Genomic DNA, 21,217 nt, shown 5'->3' with positions numbered 1-21,217 from the left:
GATTTGAGATCACCTCCTCTAATACTGCAATCCAGTAAATAAAACCATTTCAAGTTTCATTGTCCTTGCCCAACAGATTTTCCCTTTACAAGGCCTGTCGAGCTTGTGTTGAAAAGTAAGTCCTGGTATCACTTCCTCCAAATTGCCATTTGAAGTTTGGGTTTGTTAAATGGTGTGCCCAAGTCAGTAAGAAATTCAAACTCTCCCAGGCACCTAAGCCAACAGAGCTGCTAAATGTAAGGTCACGTTCAAAGTCAGATCATCGCCTCATGAATCATGATCACACTCTGAACAAGTGAAAAAGAAAGACTGAGAGGAGAGAGAGCGTGTTTCAGGGAGAGAGGGAAGGAGCAAGCGAGCAAGCAGCAAGCATAAGGTCTGAATCAAAGGGAGAGACCAGGATGATGAAGAGCGAAGCGTTGGGGAAACATGGGTGCCTCTTTACCCGTGGAGCTGAGCTGCTAATTTTCTTCTCTTTTAACCCTTCTGTCTAGCAGAGAAAGAAAGGGGAAGGATGTGAAGTGTGGAGTGAGTGACAAAACGCTCACCAAACAAAACCTCACAATTATTAGTAATTGAATATTTCATATTTTGAGTCATTCAAGCTCTGTGAGCCCCAAATAGCACCTTTAAGTATTCAATTTTTTTCTCCATTGACTTTAATTAAGCTTGCCCCAGGCTGGCAATCCTGATGAACGTGGAAAAGGTTTTTTATAAAGGAGTAAGCTTTCTACCAGTGCAGATTTTTTTTTCTTCCTGAAATCATCCAGCTGTTATTTAAACTCAAACTCTTATTATGTCATCAGGTACAATCTTAGAAATATAAAATACAGATATATTAAACTGCTGCACCATAAATATTTTCCACTTGGTGACTGTGAAAATTACCGTATTATTTCCTGATTCAGATATGCCCGATGAAACCTAGTACTAGCGATAAGTAATATAGTAACTTCTGTGTAGGGACTGGCATGAAACTCTTTAATGATAGGATTCACGTACATACCTGCATTAATGCACCCAGTCTTACATTTTCTGCTTCTCTGTCATTTAACCAATACTACAGCCTTAACAGCAAAATGTCCAAAACGACGATAGGGTAAGACCATTTGGAAGCAACTTTTCCCCATTATCAGTGACACTCTTTTGCTGGCATACAGTGAATTTATTGTGTCCTCAAATTGTTGAACTCACTGACCAAACTGCTCTTGATGGCAATGCACTGGTGTCACAGAAGCCATACAAATCCATGCTGACTGCATTTATCCCCCTATCTGTCACCGAAATACAACCAGTTTGGTAACTATCGTCTTTTCCCTGAGATGTTAGATATTCCGGTGTTAAAGCATGGCCTTTTCTTAGAGCACATAGGAGTCTTATAGAAGCAGTGACACAGATATATTGAAAAAGCACTTTCTTCATGTCAGTGAGTTGGATTTACTGTCTGGATACTCTGTCAATATTATTTGCTGTAACTGTTGACTTCAGTCTAGCTATACTGATTTATACTAGTGGTGAGTTAAGATTTAAAAAGCACAGTGATCTGGAGTGCTAACGAAACTACAATTATGACAGAGTGAGACATCAAGGGGGAAATAATCCCTGCAGTCATGCAAAGCCCAGTGCAGAGACTAAGGGCAGGCTGTCATGCAGTTGCTGAGACAGTGCCAAGCCCAGTGCTTGTTAAGTAAATAGGTGGACTGTCTTTGGGGCTCCTAGAAACCTGAAGCTCCCCATGAGATCAGTAGTAGTGATGTTGAGGTATATGTTAGAAACCGAGTCTTTGGATGCTTGAGAAATTCCAGGGACAGTGCAATATGCTGAGGGCTTCAAAGGTGGTGGTGGTGACAGCTTAGTCTGATGGCTGTTCTGTAATGGGCTCTCCAGGTAAGTCTCAGCATTTTGCAGCACAGAAGGCTTGCTATGAAGAACTGATTTCCCTCATAGCCTCCAAAATGATTCTTGTTTTACCTAGTTTTACATTGAGGTAGCTCCTATTTACCACAGCAAACAAAAGAATACTCTAGCCTCCTCCTGAGATGCTTGAACATTACTTTAAGGCTCATCTGAATAACTCTGCCCCTCTACTCTTTCCTATCTCAGTCCATCTGCTGCAAACTTTCAGCTCTTTCCAGTTAAATGGAAAGACATGTCAGCAGCCAGTTCCTCTGGAGACCGAACTCAAACCAAACCCGCTTCATTTGTGACCATATTGAATAGCTTCCTTGTGGGCCTCTGAGGCTCCGTCTGTTTTCTAGCCCTGTATTTACAAAACTGGACTTGCCTTTGCTATCTTTCAGCGAAACTCTTTTGGCCAGATTTATGCCTGACTATGTCTAGGCACTAACCGAAAAGCAGAAATGCATATTTGCACATAACCTAGCAGGACTATCTGCGATAGTGCTACTCACTAAGAGGATCCTGAATCACTGACGACTCCAGCAATTACCAAAGATTTTGCAGCCAGAGCTTTGTTACAGTGGGCCAGGCAATCAGTGATAGGGCACTGGGCTCCCGAAATGTGGGCTACATAGGCTGATCTAGCAAAAACTGCTTTGTGCAGAACCTTACGTGAGCGCTTCTCATGCTCATGTGGGAGTCATCAGGGTATAGAGGCTGTGCGGGGGGCTTCTGCTACAAATATAGCTTGGTGCTGATGCTGCATTAGTAGGATACAGTATTATTAGTAGTCAAATGCAGAACCAACTTTGAGTGGGTGGCTGTGTAGCTTATCCGTATGAACTAAATTTCATCTGTATATCAATCTAAGCCAATATCCATATTGTAGTTAATGCTAATTAATTTTCATAGCAAGGAAAGTGGTCACACCAAGCCCAATGTTGGGCTGCCTTGTTTTGTGGTTGTATATGCAAGTCTGTGGGTGTTTTGCTCAGATGCAGAGTCCTTGAGCATGAAGTGCTAAAGGTGACTATGAAAGGTGAATATGAAAGTCTCGCCTACTGTATCTTTCTGAATGTTTTTTTCAGACTTTATTCATGGAAATGGGGCTAGTTTCTTTCTCACAGCCAAAACAGGAGGAGTGGGTGATTCCCCAACCTTTCTTACCTCTTTTCTAAAGCATTCAGGAGCCTGAACACTCAATTTCTCATCTTTGCCAGCCTGTAAACTTTTGAGATTGAGTGGCATAGTCAGCAGCAACACAACTCATCTCCTGTATACTAGGGGGGAGGCCAACAAAAGGGTCTGAATTTCTGTTGAGCAAGCAGAATTTAAATGGCCCTGCCCAGGCTGCAGACAAAAATAGATACAAATACATTCAGTGTGAGAAAAGGTGGGGGTTTTTTGCTGTTGCCCCTGTGCTAGTTTTGGAATATTTGGGGTTACCCACACTTACACATCTCATCATACCAAAATTATCAAATATGAAATTATTTGACTATTTTCTATGTCAGAAGGACAATGTATTAAAAACAAGTCACAGACAATTCTTTTCCTGTAAAGGTTAGGGATTCTCAATGTACATTCAGAGCCATACACACAAGTGCAAATAAGTCAACTACCACAGCTATTTAATCAGGAGCGTTTGTTGATTTGAGCAGAGCCCCTATGCTGTGAAATGAAAAAAGAAAACCAAATTTTCTTGAGCAATCTTGCTGTTCCTGCTTCAGGTGCTAGGCCATTTCACTAAAGCAGCTCAGACGAGAATGTCATTAGTTCTTAAGCCCCAGGTGAATTTGCCACTGTTCCACATGATTAAGCCAGATAATTGTGTGTTGATAGCGAATGTGGTTGGTGAAATACAATTTCTAGGACCTTCCTAAACAAACACAATGTAGAAGTGAGTCAAAGTGCTGTCATTTCAGTCCTTTGTCACAGGCTTTGCACTTGCAGACATCTCTGGTGAGGACTGGCGAATAATTCTGTGGCGTGTCACTGTGCTCTTAAAGGTGACCCGGCTCAGAAAGTGGATCATACATCTTTTGGCATGCAGTTTAGGGGAGGAGGGGGAAAAAGACCTAGTTAATGTGCCCGTGAACAATACAGACTTCTAACGTTATCCCATTTTAAACCATGCATGCTGGAGATTGCTTTGTCTTCAAATAACTTTACAATTCCAGACAGTACTTTCAGAAGTGATTAAAATGCCACAAGTAATGTGCAATTATATATCCTGAGAAGCAAGTCACTGAAAACTTTTTAAGAGCTATTTTAAACAGTGCTTCTCTATCAGGGCAATGCAGACCCAGTAAGCAGACTGCTGGGACCGTATCCTGTCTCTGCTGACTTTCTCTGTGACCTTGAGTGGGTAACTAAAGATTTGATTTTTGATCCTGATCCGAGAAGAGGCAGGACCCTAGATCTAAATTTTTTTTAGATTACAGGTAGATATCCAATGACAGTGATAGCTTCAGCACGCACAATACTGCCCTTCTGTTCTCGTGGCCACTTGTTTCTACCCTCGTGCTGTACTGGCACAAACATGTATTTGGTGAGTCACAGCTGGGGAATGACTTGGCTGAAACATAGGCTCCTCTGTCCCTAAAGGAAAGTATTTTTTCAGCATATTTAGTTCTTTGATCCTGTCTACCACATGGCTCACCAACATTTTTGCTGGACCAGTGCAAGATGTGGAGGTGGGAACAAACGCGTTTAGGACCTTGGAAAGGAAGAAGGGGAAAGTGAGGGGGTTGCTTATATCAGCACTGCTGCCAAAAACCAGTTGTGATTTTACTCATAAAAAAGAACTGCTAATACTCAGGCTGGCATTGTGGGGATTATATATTGTAGTAGCATCCTCTGAGATATTTTGATGAAAGTCACAGTGGAAATGGAGGGCATTAGTGGACTGATTCTACTCACTTAATGCTGGTCACAAGATATGCAAGTGATTAAACCTTAACAAAGGAATCCGTTTTTACAAAAGCAAACAAACAGAAAGGAAGAGACATAAGAGAAGCTGATTTTCCTGATTTACCTACATTACACCTTCTGTATCTGGTGGTGCCAGGAAAATCTGTCCTTTGATTTTTAAGCTGCATTTTTTTTCCTAGTTACCATGTTTATTGGAAGCTGGGAAAGGTGGAATTGTTTCTGTGCCAAATTAGTGCCTCCAAAACACACAGTAAATGTGTGTTTATCCTGGAGATGCATGTTATGAGTCCACCAGACTTTGCATAGCAGCCTTTAAAACAAATGTCAAGTTAAAACATGTGTGCGTGCGTGCATGCATGTGTGTGTGTTTGTGTGTGCACGCACACTTGTGTCTGTGTCTCACCTACAAAGTTGTGTTTGTCAACCAAAAGAAGAGGAATATGAGCAGGCAGGGAAAGGACTGGAGGTGCAGGAAAAGAAGAACGCTCCTTGCCTTTTTAAGTACTTTAGAAATATTTATCAGATTATTATTTTTAACTCTCTCATTTCATTCAATAAGCAGGCATATATCATGTACAATCAGTATCCTGTAGTATTATCTGGCAGTCCTTGTGCCGGACAAGGAAAGGAGTTGTGTCTCATGATTTATGATGCCATTAGATGTTGGTTGTTTATCTGTGCAAGCTAAACATTTCCAGTGTGCATTCTTCATTCCTGTGTCTGTCTTCCCCATCCCTTTTCCTACAGACTCACTTTCTTAAATCACACTGATCATGTATCTCCCAAGACACTGAAGGAGGAGTCCCTTGAAAGACCATTTCAGCTTCATTTCATGGCCTGGCTGAGGTCTCTGGGTAGTATGACCACTGTTTTATCTTCTGAAAGCATTTTTCACCAAAAGCCAAAGCATTGACTGAGAAAACTGTTCTCACCTGCCTTCTGGGTAGTTTATTAATATTCAAAGGTGAGTGAAGAAGTCAGAACGTGTGTACATTTGCCAAGCAAGTATAGCTTTATCTAGAATAAGACAAACTGATTACATTGACAGTATGGCAAGCTGGCTTAAAGCATGTGCTTTCAATTAATTTTAATTAGATTGGAGTAAAAGGAAATTTTAATTTTGATGGCTGTTGCAGGGCTGAATCACAGAGGAGTAATAGAAACTTTGTTCTTTGTATGTTTAACTATGTTGCCTGATTCAGGACAAATGAGATTTGGGGGAAAACATTATTGTATAGGTTTCTTTCAGCAAAGGTGCTCAGAACTGCCGCAGGGACTGATAAGCCCTATAAAACATAGACAAACTATATTATGCAGCAAACTGAGTATATGTTTAATTAATTTGGGGGGAAAAAAAAAGAAAAAGGAATTGTTAGTTTTTACTGTGATCTAAACTTTGTGATCATCCCTCCTGCTGAGAAGAAAAAAATCTTGCTAACACCAAGTCTTTTTAAAGACAGCTTTTTGGTTGGTAAGGGTTTGGAGTGTAAGTATAGCCATCAGGGTCAAAAGACAAATAATTTTCTGATTCTTCACAAATTACTACTAGTAACATCTGTTTCTCAGGGGAACAAGACAGCTGTGGATCCAAATGGCCAGAGCAGAGTCCTTAAAGCAACTCCAAACAATTAAAAAAAAAAGGGGGGGGAGAAAAAAATCCATTGTCTACACTCCTGTCAGAGCTGCCCTAATGGCATCACAATGTGCATTTTAGAAAAAGCAGAGGCAGTTTTTAACAATTTCAAATAATTGTGTGAAAATAGCCTTGATCTCTCCTTAAATTGCTAAATCTTTCTAATGCTTCTCAAAAAAAAGGCTCCAAATGGGTTTAAACAGCTTTGATGAATGTGAAACTTATCTCTCTGCTTGTAATATTTCCAGAAATAGTGCTATTAAGTTGATTTGTGCATGGACACAAATCATTAGCAAATTGGACCCTTTATGTTAAAAAGGTTTTAGTCAATGTTTAACTCTTAGGGTGAAAACCATGTTCTAAACAGGCTTTTAGAGTATAAACCTTGAGTTCTATAAAATGAGGCATTGATCTCTCTTACCCTTAATATTCAGTGTCATGGGCACTGCATGTCAGAAACTATGTTGGTCACTGACACAAACTTGCCTTTTGCTTATGCCTGAAGGCAGTTAGCATCCGCGCGCTGAACGGTCTTCTGACACCTCCTGCGGCAGAGAGGATTTTTCCGTCTATCACTGGCAGTCTTTTCCACTTACTGGAGGTGATCGTATTCCTTGAATTCACATGGGAACCAACCATAGGACCATCCACAGCTACGATACACAAGCCCACAGATCCGGTCCCCAGACACAATTCAGGGCAGCCATCTACTCCCCTCTTGCCTTTATTTTGGTGAGAGGGTTTTAACTTTGAGCACTCAGAAGCCTACTTTTCCCCTTCTGTGCCTCTTTTTGAATTCCCAGAAGACAGGCTATTTCAATGCCCATCGTGTCTAGGGATCAGAGAATAACACAGTCCACAGCTGCCATGTCATTCTTTTTTATTCCTGTTTAATTACTCGCTGCCTTTTTTTTTTTTCCTGTTAAAGAAAAACAATCGTTTGGCTTTCATAATATTTCAACAGTGTTCCATACTGAAGGCTAATGTCACAGTTTCTTGAATATAACTAAATGAGCTAGAGCCACAGATCTAGTCCGCTACCCTTTTGTCTAAGAGGTTCAGACAGATGGTATCAACCAGTTGGAACACTCTTAGTTATAAGCCATTAAGATGAGCAGCGGGTCAGAGCCTTAAAAAATAGGTAAGTACGTATTTGCTTATAAAATGAGTTTCTAACTACTGAACAGTATAATTTAGTAAAATGGAGGCAAACCAATTTCTGTTATGAAACTGTTGGAATACCAATTTCTGACTCTGGTGATCAGAACTATTCTCATTTTCAGTTAGCTTTATTGTAACAGTGAGTGAATTAGCAGAGAATGCCTTCCTTTCATTTACAGTAGGATATTCCTCAGACATCTGGTTAACTGGAGTTCAGCTTTTAAAAGCATACTCCAAAACTTTCACAGATTTCAAGAGGTTTTGATTGTGCCTTTAAATGCCCATCCCGACTGCAGGTTTTCTTGGATTTGAGTGAAAAGCAGAAAGAAGAGACTCTTACAAGCAAAAAGCAAATTTGTTAAGCTGTACTTTCCTCTAGATCTATATTATTTTAATTTAAGCTCTTCAGGACAAAGGCTGTATTTTCTTATCTGTCTGCAATGTGCATACAAACAACGAAGTCCTGTGCTTGACTGGGTCTCCAGCTACTGTTATAAGGCAAATAATGAATCCTACTTGGTTTAGATTTCTAACGCATCTTGACTTTCTTGTTCTTGCCTTTTAAACTGCAGGACCCTTGAGGCAAGGGCTGACTTTATTTATGACAGATAACATGATGTATGCTGTTGGAGGTTAATTATAAAAAGAAAACTAAAATGTAACAAAACCCTCCGTAGTAAGGAGACAATTCTAAGGAAAATTTTGCGACAGTTTTAAATGCTGTATGGTATTATCAGTATTAACAGCTTTATTAGAGCCTTGTATTAACAAGTCTTAGTACAGTATATTAGTAGCAGCTGGCTCTGCATTAATTATCTACTAGTTTAAATGTGACAGCAATATGTATTTATAGTGGTCAGAAAACTTGTCATTATCTTAGCTAACTTTATCTCAGTAAAATAACTCAAAGTATTCTAAACTATAACGATAAAGCAGCACAAGTCATCAGTATAACTACTCAGTAATGCATATTATTTTACCCCAATGAAGTCCAGAGTATTTTTAAGAGTGACCACTGTACAGATACATGTCATTCAGTATAACGTTGAACAATTACATCGCCAGCCTTTAGAAATCTGGAAAAGAGCGTCTTGCTTGGGATTGGATCAACACAATTCAAAACCCTTTAGCCTGTTGACCTAAACTAAATATTTTGTTTCAGATCTGTTCAACATTTATCTGTGTTGCCCCTGCAGCATTGTTGTGCCTAACATCCTAGTGACCAAGATCCATACAGAAACATCTTAGTGGGTTGCATTTCACAAGATGCAACTGGATGTCTTATTTGGGCTGAACCTGGGGATTCATACGATGGGTGATGTACCTTGTGCACACTCAGAAAATCTGTCTGTAGTGAAAAATTAATAATGCAAGGCATCTAAACTCCAGCTCTTGTGAGATATCAAGATCATTTCAGGGAGACTTACACTGGTATTGAACTGAGCTAAAATGAAATGCTTTGGTTTCATTCAAAAAATGTTATTCAGTATTGCAGTTTTGTAATATTCAGCATTTCCTTTAGATCAGAAATACTAAAGCAGCATGTTTTGACATTTCTGAACTTTGTGATTTTCAGAAGTTTCAGTAGTCAATGTTTGACTTTCTGTTGCAAATTGGGATAAAAGCAAATATGAAGACAGTGAAATTTTCAGTGGGACTGAAAACACATGTTCTTTCAGCCCTGGCTGTATCCTCGTTCCACATAAAAAGAGTTTCAGATATTTGCCAGGGATGCTGAATTTTGACTCATTTCACTTTATTTCCTGACAGTATAAAACAGTAGGGATGCAACATTTGTATAACTGTAATAGATGACTTTTTGTTTATTAGCTGGCCTTCTCAGAAGTGGAAATTTAAGCATGAGAAAATGAAAATTCAGCATATGTTTGAGTTTTTCTGGTGATGTATAAACTTGAGCCTTTCTTCTTGCAATGATTCTGTCTCATTTTCCTCAGGGGATTCAGTATTTCTGCCTGGTGTGTCCCTGTCCCTGCATGCTCCTGAAGCAGAAAAAAAGGGAGTGGAAGCTGACACTTCTGCTGGGAATACCTGTGCCGTGTGGGGATATACCAGCTCCAGTTCTCTTTCTTGACAACATCCTTGGGAAAGGTTCAGGCACTGGAATTCCTGCAGAGACTCAGGCAACTGAAAATCACTTTCTGATAAGTCTTTAGGATCTCTGTCATGCTCAGGTGACGTGTATAAACTGGTCTTCAGTGTCTTCTACCATTATGGAAACATGTATACTGGGAAAGAGTGGAGGTTAAATGTCTGTCCTCTGTCTTAAGTGAACAGCAAAGGAAATTAACCCATTGCAGCCTATCTATCTGATGTGTCCCATCCATGTATACAAAGAAGCATGTTTGCAAACAGTCAAGGTGTTGCTCTAGATGAGAATGAACTTCTTCCCATGCCTGCTCAAAAGGTTGGAAAGTTTATCTTGCTCCTGTAGAAAGAAGGGGGAGTACAATACATTTGATTCCAGTCAGCTGTTATCTGTAACATCCTCCATATCCTGATGCCATGACACTGAAAAACAATCTCACGTCTCTAACAACCCCCACCCCATTCATAAGATTTCAAGATACACTATGTTATTCTTCATCTCGCACACAGTACAGAGTCTCAAAGTGCCAAGGGACATACAACAATGCGCAGCGTTTCACAGTGCGCTGGAGAAACCTGTGTGGTCTGCTGAGCAAACGCCTCATTTCCCCATGGGTCTTCGCTATTTGCGAACAATTCAGACTCCACTGCAGCAGGGAGGGAGACTTGCCCTCACCAACGGGGATGCTCCCTCGCCCATCTCGGTCTTTGTCACATTTTAGTCATCTCTCCAGCATCACAGGTAGACTTCCTATGTACAGACAGGTCTCAAGCTGCAGTAATTAGTGGTGAGTGAGACAGTCCAAGGGATAAGCCAGCTAAAGCAAAATATGGCGCATATATAAATGAGGCTGCTCAGATGATGAGATACCTTTACCTCTGAAAGGCTGGAAGACTGCTTTCTGAGGAGAACAGGGGCAGCTTCAAACAGCCTTGGGCTGTGTTGGTCCTGATGTGAGCAGCATACTTTCTGTATCACTCACCTTGTACCTCTGTGGTGAAGCTGAGGATGCTGGGGGAAAGCCCTGCAATGCAGACAACACATACATGCATAGCTGAGAACACACTTTAGTCACCCAGTGCTTTTTGTGCTGGTATTTTTTTAATGTGGTTTTTTTTTTTGTTTTAGTGCACAGGTATATTCAGGACCAATGCTCACAGATAAAAATGGGAGTCTGACCAACTCAGGGAATAGTCGGCTGTGTTCCCAGTTGCCCTGGGTGGGAGCTTCCCCCACAAGCTATCCCACGTGCACATCTCCTAAATCTGTGTTCAGCAAAAAGTGCTGGTGGCCTGAGCACCTTAATGAATCTTGTTGGTGGTGATATATTGGGCTGCTGTGATACTCCTAGCACACACCTCACATTTCCCATAAACCAGGTGCTAAATCTGTGCTAATGCCATGTCCTCCCTGCAGAAGTTGAATGCACAAGTGTTGCAGTTGTGGAAATTCCCCCGCTATGACCCCTCCTATAGGACCTGAACAGCTTGCTTTGCTCTGTGAATACCTGAGAGGTTCACCACACAAGCCAGTGGCATGCGGCTATTGCAGGCTGCCCATTTTTATTTTATTTTTTATTATTTTATTTGGATTTTAAGTATCAGAAGGGCTCTCCCCGGGTGTAGAGCATAGGTTTAGCCAAACCTCAGTCTTGTTTGGAAAGTAGTTTTTAATACCCATCTGGAGTGTGGGTGAAGGTGAAAGTTGTCAGGCTGTGAAAAATGGAATTGGTGTTGGCTGACCTGAAATAGGCCGTAAAGTTCTATTCCTCACAAAGGCAAGATATATTATTGCTGTAACGCCATTATTCCGCTCCATCACTTTTAAACCTTGTTCCCATTATCTGCAAGTTAAATATAACCCTATGTAAAAACAGGAAGGACAGCGCTAAGTTGTCCAGCTTAACAGCACACACTTAAAACATAATAGAGCACTTGTTACTGTATTTTATGGAACGGAAACTCCAAATGTAAAGATGTATTAAGGAAATATCTCAAAGTTATTAGGGAAGGATATTTACAATTACAGATTGCTTTATATTATGCTTTTATGAACATCTCAGGAAATGAAATAGCCCTCAGCTGTAGCGAGTGAAGAGGGAGGTAATTTTCCTTAATACGGGTGATAAAATTAATCTGATTGAAATCGCTAGCGATTATTTCGCAGAATACTGAGTGGCAGTACAATCACTTACACTCTTTTATATTTTTTTAGTCAAAGCTCGTGTAGATGAAAGCTAATTACAAAGTAGTGATGTGAAGCGCTAAGGAAATAGTTTGTATAGCATAGAACAGGCACAGCTAATTGGGGTTTGTGATTACACAGATTGTTGTTAGGGAGAATTAACTACCAGCAGTCTCTCCTGCAAAGCTTCTCATCAAGGGAAAGTAAAAATAGACACTGGATCTGTTATTTATCTAATTATGCTATGAATATTTTCACAAGCATGTTACACACTCTCAAATGGTTTGTTGTTCAAAAACTTTCAGTCTCATGTTGCTTCTGATCAAAGTATCAATATGAAGTTTCTGACATTTGATTTTTTTCACTTAATATTACACACCCAATCCTTCCACGCCATGAAACTATGCCTGGAAACTGAAAGGTATGAATTTAGGCATCTGTACATGACGCTGTGGCTGTGGGAAGGCATCAAAATTGTTATTAGAAAGGTGACTGGACAGAGAAGATTGCAGTGAGTGACCAAAGTAAGAAAAGCCAAGACAGGCTTGAAATAGCACTGAAAAATATTTTCTTAGCTATTATTGTTTAAATCTTTGTACAAGCCTACCAACAACTAAAACCCTGCAAATATGCAAAAAGGCAGGCCTTTGTTTTACACTGCTCTATACAGAATGGGAAGGGGTGGAGGGAGGAGATGTTCCATATGGAGACCCTGATCTTGTAAACTAATCTGCATGGGAGACTCCTTATGCTGCATGGAGCCTCACTGAAATCATTAGGACTCTGTGTGGTGCAGTGTGTAATCAGGCTGATAATAGACGCTCATTGAATTTGTTACATGTTTTGCTTTGCTTTGTTACTGCCTTCTACTTGCTGACCTGGAGCAGCTCACTGAGATTGAAAACTGTCATGTGATAAAGTTTCAGAGGAATCTGTAAGAGCTAATACAGAAAGCCGCTTAGAGTCCTAATTTCTGGTGGATTATCGAATTAATGGATATTACTTAATAACAGGTTCAGCAAACTTTGGTCATCACCAGAGGAGCTGCTGGTACTTTGGAGGAAGGCCCCTGAAGACCTTACTGGTGGGTTGTAAAACTATGTATTAGTAGTCCTAGCATAAATGTTTGTCAGTCTCCATAGAAGTTCTCGGGGAAGGGGAAAGCAATCATGAAATGCTTAGGCAGTGGCAGTCAAACAAATTGGCAAGCATTAATATCACCGCTGAAAGGAGCACCACACCTTCCTGTGAGCATTGCTTCCTGGAATTACTGCCTCTTGGTGGAAATCTTAGATACTCCTATCTCCATGCATATAACATCTCCCTGTACCATCCCTCAAGAAGTACTTGAATAACACCCAGCTGCATTCTGCACAGGGGCTGGATGCTCAGTATTTGTAAGATATCATAGGAGAAAGCTGCAGCAGAGAAGTATTTTCCATCTGCATAATGTCAATTTTCTGTATTATACAGAATGCAGTCTTTCAGACTCAGTTTAGAAACCTGAAAATGAATGTGTAGTTCATAGCAGTTTAATAATTCATACACAAAATAAAAGCAAAAAGTGTCAGAAACAGCATCTGACTTTGGGTGGTCAATTTGAGACATTTGGGTTCGAGTTTGCGTTGTAAAAATTCTGAGTTCCCACAATCTCCACTCCGAGTTAAAATTGAAATGCCCAGTCAGAGGACCATATGCTTTTATTTTGCTCTCCTTTTTTCTTCTATTTTTCTGAAAAATCCTCAGGCAACAGCTTGCTAAACTGTGAGTTGTCCTATAATCCAACAGTTTCCAAACTTATTTGAACTAACAGCACTGAAAACTCCTGTCAGTACTCCAAAAATTAGTCCTGCTGTCGAAATTGCCCTGTACCCAGAGGTACTTCTAGCTGGCTGGATATCATGGTGGGAGACAGAGCCTATATCTTACTGTAGGCCCCAGGGATGGGCTGTAACCAAGGCTCCTGTGGGTTTAGGACCAGGTGACTTGGGACCATCCATGCACCAACCTTCACTGACAAGTCTCACCCTCATCACAGCCTTACCGACTGTGCTTCTGTGGAGCACAGTGGGAAAATCCCAGGACAGGTGATTTATACCAGCTCCATGCAAATAAACCCAGAAAATTTGAGATGTAGCAGAAGTTACTAACCAGCAATACAAAAAATAGTATTCCATATTCACAGAAAACAATAGATGTACCAAAATGATTGAGATGGGAAAGTGCTGTTATACTTTTACATAAATTGTTGGCAAGAAAATGTATATACAGAACCAGAGTAGAATTTTTCCAGAGACGCTTTTTGCTCTGGATAGTCAATTTAAGACAAGCTGGGTCTGATTTTACAACGTGCTGAATTCCTGCAGCTTTCACTGACTTCACACTGAGCTGCCCAAATTCAAAGCAATAAATGTAGCATTAAATGCCTGTAATAGTGCTGTAATAGTGCCCAGCCCTCCCGCTCCCCCACCCCTTTTGAGGAGCAGGACCACTGTCCCAGTGGGGACCCCTTGAGGGGAAGGCTGGATACCCATACTTTGTAACTTGCACCCTCCCCTTAAGACTGGGCTACGGCTTCCCTTTGGGTTTCCTGCCTAGGTCCATGTTCTCACAGGGGTGGAGGGAAGAAGTGTAAGGTATGTCTGACAGCCTCAGTGGACCACGTCTACACATAGTACTGCTGGGGACCATAGCATACAGCTCCCATGCCTAAAAAGCCCACATAAATCAAGTTGCACAGACACTGGAAAAACACAACTTGCCCTCTCTTGAGGCAGTGGACTTATAGCTTCTACTCAAACCCTCCAAAATGTTGTCCCCATCTGACGGGGCTCATGTAGTGAGTTTTAATTACCATCTTAATTGAAACCACCTTCTCATGGAAAATCCCTGCAATCACAAGCATCAGGCAGGTGAAGAGGAGCCTCAGCTGTGTCACCCAGTGCTAGGGGGAAAACTTAGCAGAGACTTGCAGCTGGTCACTTTTTCTGTTCCTACAGTACTGCCAAGTGTACTGAGGGCACCTGCTGAGCTACAGGTATTATTTCCCAGATGTGGTATCTGCCTGCAGTGTAAGGAGATGGCATTTTACAGTCCTCTGCAGTGGGGAGAGGAATAGGAAGAGGGGAAGGTATATAGAAAAGGAAACCTTATCCACCGTTTGGTTTAATTTACATTTGGAAAAGTACCAAGAACAGAGTTACAGCAGACAAAACTGCTCAGAGTAGGCATAATATAAGAGGCTCTCATTTTTCATGTGAGTACACAGAGGACATACTGGATCAGACAAGTTGTCCACCTCCTTCAGGAAACCGCTTATAAAATTGGCTAGCTTCGGATGAGCATGCCAGAAACTCTGCAGTAGGTTGTTACAGAGACAACTTGCCCACAGGGAAAATTTCTTCCTAATCCACAGACTGTTTTATGCCCTGAAGCATATGAATTTACATCCTTTCCCAAAAGTCTTGGAATCTTTTTTTGTTTGTTTGTTTTTCTGCTCTTTGCTACAATAACTGTGGATATTTTGGTTATTGCCCGTAAAGGTTCAGTATATGCAGTATTACAATATTTTGTCACACACTTGTACAGGAATATTTGCTATTTATTTTATCCAGAAAATGAGTACAGGTATAATGTAAAATTATATATTTATTCATACTGTTATTAATGGTCTGACACTAGCAACACACTGTATTCTATACATATTTGCAGTTTCACTGCCATTCTGTATGAGCAGAAGATAAAAATTATATGTGTGTATGCAAATGATGAAGGGTCTGGACCTGTGCTAAGTAATTTTCCTGTACTCCTCTACTTTGTCCACTTCAAGTGACAGCCACTGAAAATTAAATGGTTTTCAATAAAAATTCTGTAACCTGAAATGAATCCCTACAGGATAATTAGAGTATCTTGCACATAAAAAGTAATCATGTGTCCTCCACTCATGAAGAATCCTCCTTAGCTGATCGGCATCCCTGGAGTGCTGGTCAAGCCAGATCTTTAATGCCCATGAGATGTAACACTCAGTTGAGAGGCGTCACCATGTCACACTGCTCAGGGACATATCCTTCCGCAAGCACACAGTTTGGTTTGCTGCTCTGTCCAAACTGTGCTGTACTACTTTTTGCACTCCTGTTCTTCATGGCACTGACTCCACCATGCCTCCTGCTTTTCTGTCCTGGCAGTCCACCCTCCCCAACAGCACTTGATCTAGGACAAAGTGTGCCTTCCCCTATTTGACCACCTACATTAAAAGTTCTGTCATCTCTGAAGGTCTTAGGATTCATTTGGTGGAGACAGATTTTGTTCCAGCCAGCTCAAGTCCTAAACATTTCAAGACCTACTTAAAGCTACAACTTACACGTTAGCTTTTGGGAAAACATAAGCCTCATTGCCAGGCCTTGGATCTGGCAAAAAACTGGGCATTCCTACTCCTAAAGCCACATGCTCATAAGAATACTACACTGAGCCTGTATCAGGGTATCCTAATTCTCAGTACCACTTATACCTTGGGCTCAAATCTGTCCCATCACAGTCATGGGACTTTCAGCTTAGAGCATGAGCCAGGCAAATGCAAGTCTTCCCTCAGCCTGCATTGCAGAAATGTCCCAAATGAAACAACCAAAAAACATAGTAAAAAATAACTTTGACTTTGCATTTTTAAAGAAACTCTTTCCTATCAAGTAATGGGCCAGAAAAATCTAATGAACTGCGATATTGATATTAATTGTCATTATTCCTGTGTATTACATAGACACCTAATTAGGAGCGCCTTTGCAATATCGTAAAGACATTCCCAGAGACTTACAATCCACAAAGGACATACATGAAGGATAAAGGAGAGAAAAAAAATATTATTCTCTCATTGATTTTAAGATGGCAAACTGAGGCAGAGGACTGAAATATTTGTTTTTTGAGCCATTGACCTGGGGAGTCAGTTATCACACCCAGTGATAGACACAGAGCTCAACATGTGGTACAAAACTTAAGGAGGATCATTGCTTTGATTTGTTTTCATGTGCACTACAGGATCAACATTTCTCAGACACTGTTCAATACAGATACTTGGGGAATGATTTTCCTGTCCTATGTACAGTTCTTAGTGTTTCAGCTTTGCATGGAGGTGACTGTGAGACCAGCTGAAATTTTTCATGAAAGTTGGGAGGAGAAAGCCCCAAAGTCACTGCTCAGTCATTTGTCAGGCATGTAAGAGGTGGGGGTTTCTGCCAAATTGAGCCTGAAGGGACTGTTAGTCCTGAAGGGACTAACACATATGGATGGGATTCATTCCTCTTTTCTAGTCAGAAAAACTTCCTCAGTGCAGAGAGATACGTACCTCTGGAGATCAGTTTACCCCATCCTAAGGGAAATATGTAATCACCCTCTGGAATAGCTTATCTCGGCCTAATGTATTTTAGGTGCCTACAGATCCCACCCTTGCCCAGTGCACCCCAGGTGACCGACAGTTTAGCAGTTTCTTTGCAGTGATTCCCTTCTAGTCACCTCTACTGGAGCTACTTTGGTTTGTGTGGGTGGTGAGGGACCTTTGGCATGGAGAGACTGACAAGGGCAGGACCTAGGACACCTAGGAAACCTTGGTCTAAATCTTTGTTTCATCTCAAACATGACAGGGACCGGTCAATTATACCTGATGGGAGTGCTCTAACCAATATGGTTTTCTATGTTTTTTCCTCCAGTTCAGATTTAAAAAAAAACCTCAGTAGAGATCCTGATTACCTTTCGTCACGAAAGTTTTGTCATGACTTATCCTCTTGAGCAAAACATTCTTGACTGCTATATAACTTTGCCTGATTTCCCCTTTGGTGACCCTGACAGTCTTCTGGGACAGCCTTCTAAATAAGTCCAGCAAGATTCTCTCCACAGGACATGTGTCTAGGTCTAATGTTGAGGGAATCAACACGCTGGGGCTCAGAGCTTCCTAATGCACAGGTTCAAATACCCAAAACTTTCCTGCTTCATCCAAAGTGTACTTAAAGCTCTCCTCCCTCTGAGCAAAGTGGCTGTGACGCTGTGTTTCTATAATGCACTTTTGTTCTGTTTTTTTTTTTTCCGTGCTGGCTGCCCTGTCCCCATACCAACCTCTCATCTGTTTGGGGTGGTTCAGGGGAACCTTCCTGTGCAAAAAGCCACCCATCCCTAGGCAGGGGAGTCCAAGGGTAAGAACATAAATTGTTTCCTCACATCCTGTAAGCTCGGTGCGGTTTTACTATAGCTACTTCACAGGTAGTAACTGAGCCATTATAAGCATGATAGAAATTGATGCATATACTTGGAGGATGACAGACTATATCTTAATGTAGACCTTTTTATGATGCAAAATACTGACTCTATGAATACATGAAGCTGCAATTTATTTACACCTTTGGTTTGTTTATAAAAAACGCCTTATGCATATACCTTACAGCAGTACTGCTTTTAGTCCACCCGTATAAATTATCTACTAACTAGCATGCACCCACAAGCTCGGTGGGATTCATGTTAATGACGAGAAATACTACAAATTGCATCCCCTGAAGGTTTGGGTTCACAATGGGCTCGATCCTGAGGTTCTGCCATGATGCTTCTAATACAATAAATATTCAGTAAAGAGGAAGAAAAAGGGAAAAAGCTGTCAGTGTCTTGTGGGAGTCTCTCTTCAATTCCTTGCCTGTGGTGCATTTTGCTTGAACATTGCTGTAGTAAGTTTTATCTACATGTTTATCTATCTGTCTACACCAGAGGATATATTGACCAGGATATTATTTCCCACCTACATCTACCTTTGTCCTGGCTCTTAAAACTTCATTGTTACCTAATCTCTTGACAAGCTCTACAGTGTTCAACTCCTAGGTGCCTCAGTACTACAGTACACAACAGATTTGCATATAGCTAAATCACCCCATGAAAAATTCCCTTGGTGCCCATTTTCTACTTAAACTGGTGATTAAGTACCTCTATCTACTACAATTTGAAAAGCATCAGCATGTTCCTGGGTTCCTATTTCGGCTGGTTGAAGAAGTAATTTAGTTTTCATGGGAAATGTCAAAATTTTATTGTTTTTTCCCCCTCCGATGTTCCGCATGCTGTTTTGTTTTTTCTTGAATAAAAGAGAGCAAACCCATATATTTCAATGACGCCAACAAGAATAATAAAAAAGAATAGATTGGGGGGGGAGGGGGTGCCCCTTCTTTGGAAAAAAAATAAACAATAAAAAATCCCACACCACAATTAGCAAAAGAATGAAGTAAATCTGAGCATTTTTATTAAAAGCTAAACAATTTCCCATTTTTTTCTGTTATCTGTTTCTGGTTTTCTCATCAATAACCAGCACATTTGGTGGGAAATCTGTATCTTGTTAAAAATATCTTCCAAGAAAAATTTTTCAGCAGCCCAAGAAGACGTACACATATATACATAGACATAGTATTAGAAATCCACTTATATAAAATGGTAAGTTTCATAGTTGAAAAATGTTGAACCATCTGAATGCTAAAGCTAAGACTGCACATACAGTCTTAATTTAGTTCTCTTATGTATTTGCCTAACAGAACAGACTTAAATTCACATACACTCTTTGGCCTTTGTACCCATTTGCTGGAACAAAGCAGCAGTAACTGTGGTAGATCGGAGCAGATGAACATTTTCTTTGCCTTGAGGGAAACAGAGTCACTGTTCACAGCTGCTCCTACCCCACTTCCCTTTCTGGTTGATAGCACGGACAGCGCGGCTGCACGAATGGGCAGCATCGGGGCTCTGCTTCAGCTGATGGCAGAGGGCAGGTCAACCCATGTGAGAATGGCTGCCTTCTGAGGTGGAGATACTCATACCTGGCTCTGGACAGGACCACGGAAAGACATTTCCATCGTATTGCCATGCCCCTGACCTGTTTTTAAGGACGGCACAAAATAAGACACCCCCCCCCCCCCCTTTTTTTTTTTTCTTTTTTGCTAGATAGTATCGCACCTCAGATATGGGCTTTTCTGAAAACTCAGCCAACTGGCCCAAGTATAAGCACCACCCTAATGTGGTTAGCATGCTTTTAGTACCTGAGCTAGTACCCAACATGACTCTAGGATCTAAGTCTATACTAATAAATAAAATTACCAGGGGCTTTCTAAGACCAAGTAGATAGCACGCTCATGTCTATATGACTAAATTCTCTTCGCCCTGCCTTGTCCCTGCTGTCACCTGGGGACTGTCCTTGCTCCAACCTATTCCTTGAACAGTGCCTGGGAGACTACTAGTGGGCACGTGCCCAAAATGTGCCGAGGAGCATATTAGCAATTAAGCAGCATGGATTACCATAGGCCTGGTCCCAACCACTGATTCACTCACTAGCAGAGAGGCAGCTGGTGTGAGCCATGCGGAGTGACGGCCAGCTCACAGGCAGCTCATTGCTCTCTGACACAAAGCTGTGACCTGTCTTCCATACATTTTGCACATTTCCAGGGCTCAGTAGAAAAAACCAGGATTATGACAGCAAATGAAAGCAAGGAATGAAGATCGTCTGCAATCTCATCCATAACCCTGGTCTCTACCTCAGAATTTGAAAATAGATGGCTTTTGTCCCATGTGTTGGCCTTCTTTAGGTGTGGACCATTTCCAGTCAAGGGAAGTAGAACCACAGGGACTTCCACTTCCTTCTTTTAGGAACCAGAGGATCCAGTATATAGACCTGATCAGCAGTGCTTGTTGCAATATCAAATACATACAGAAAAAGGTGGTCTCTCTGTTATTTAGATTCCAAAACAATTGCAGATATTTAAGCAATAACTCAGACTCCACTCAGGAGGCGCGAGCAGCCAGTTTGAGACATTCACTAGCTAGCACATTCTGGGCTGTTGACTTTTTGTGAGTAGATATCCACAAAATATTCCCCATTTTTCCCGACATTTTATGCACCTGTACTGTCTCTTTTATCTGCCTACCACCCACCTCCCCCTAATGATTTTTGAACCTGTTGAATTCAACCAGGTTTTTGAATCAAACAGATTCAAAAGAAGATGATGTTTCAAAGCCAGTGAAATACTTAATATTTTCATCGACATTGGCAGCTGAGTAAAAGAGTGCTTATAACCTCCTGTAAGAGTAAGACAGGCAGAATTCAGTTCATGTATCCCATTTGGCAGCAGTTTGCAGCCGATCAGCAATGATATATTGCCTAGCAGCTTTGCTGTGTCTTGTCTGGGACGGTGGTGTAGAGGTTGTGAGGGAAAACTGGGTTATTCCAGGCAGAGCCTTAAAGAAGCAAAAGACACAAATCTATAGGAAAACTCATTTCATTAGTCTGACTGATCTTA

The sequence above is a fragment of the Gymnogyps californianus genome, chromosome 1 (genome assembly GCF_018139145.2).
Source record: "Gymnogyps californianus isolate 813 chromosome 1, ASM1813914v2, whole genome shotgun sequence".
In the NCBI taxonomy this organism is placed as follows: domain Eukaryota; kingdom Metazoa; phylum Chordata; class Aves; order Accipitriformes; family Cathartidae; genus Gymnogyps; species Gymnogyps californianus.
The sequence above is the reverse complement of the archived record's forward strand: the minus strand, read 5'-3'. Positions refer to the sequence as shown.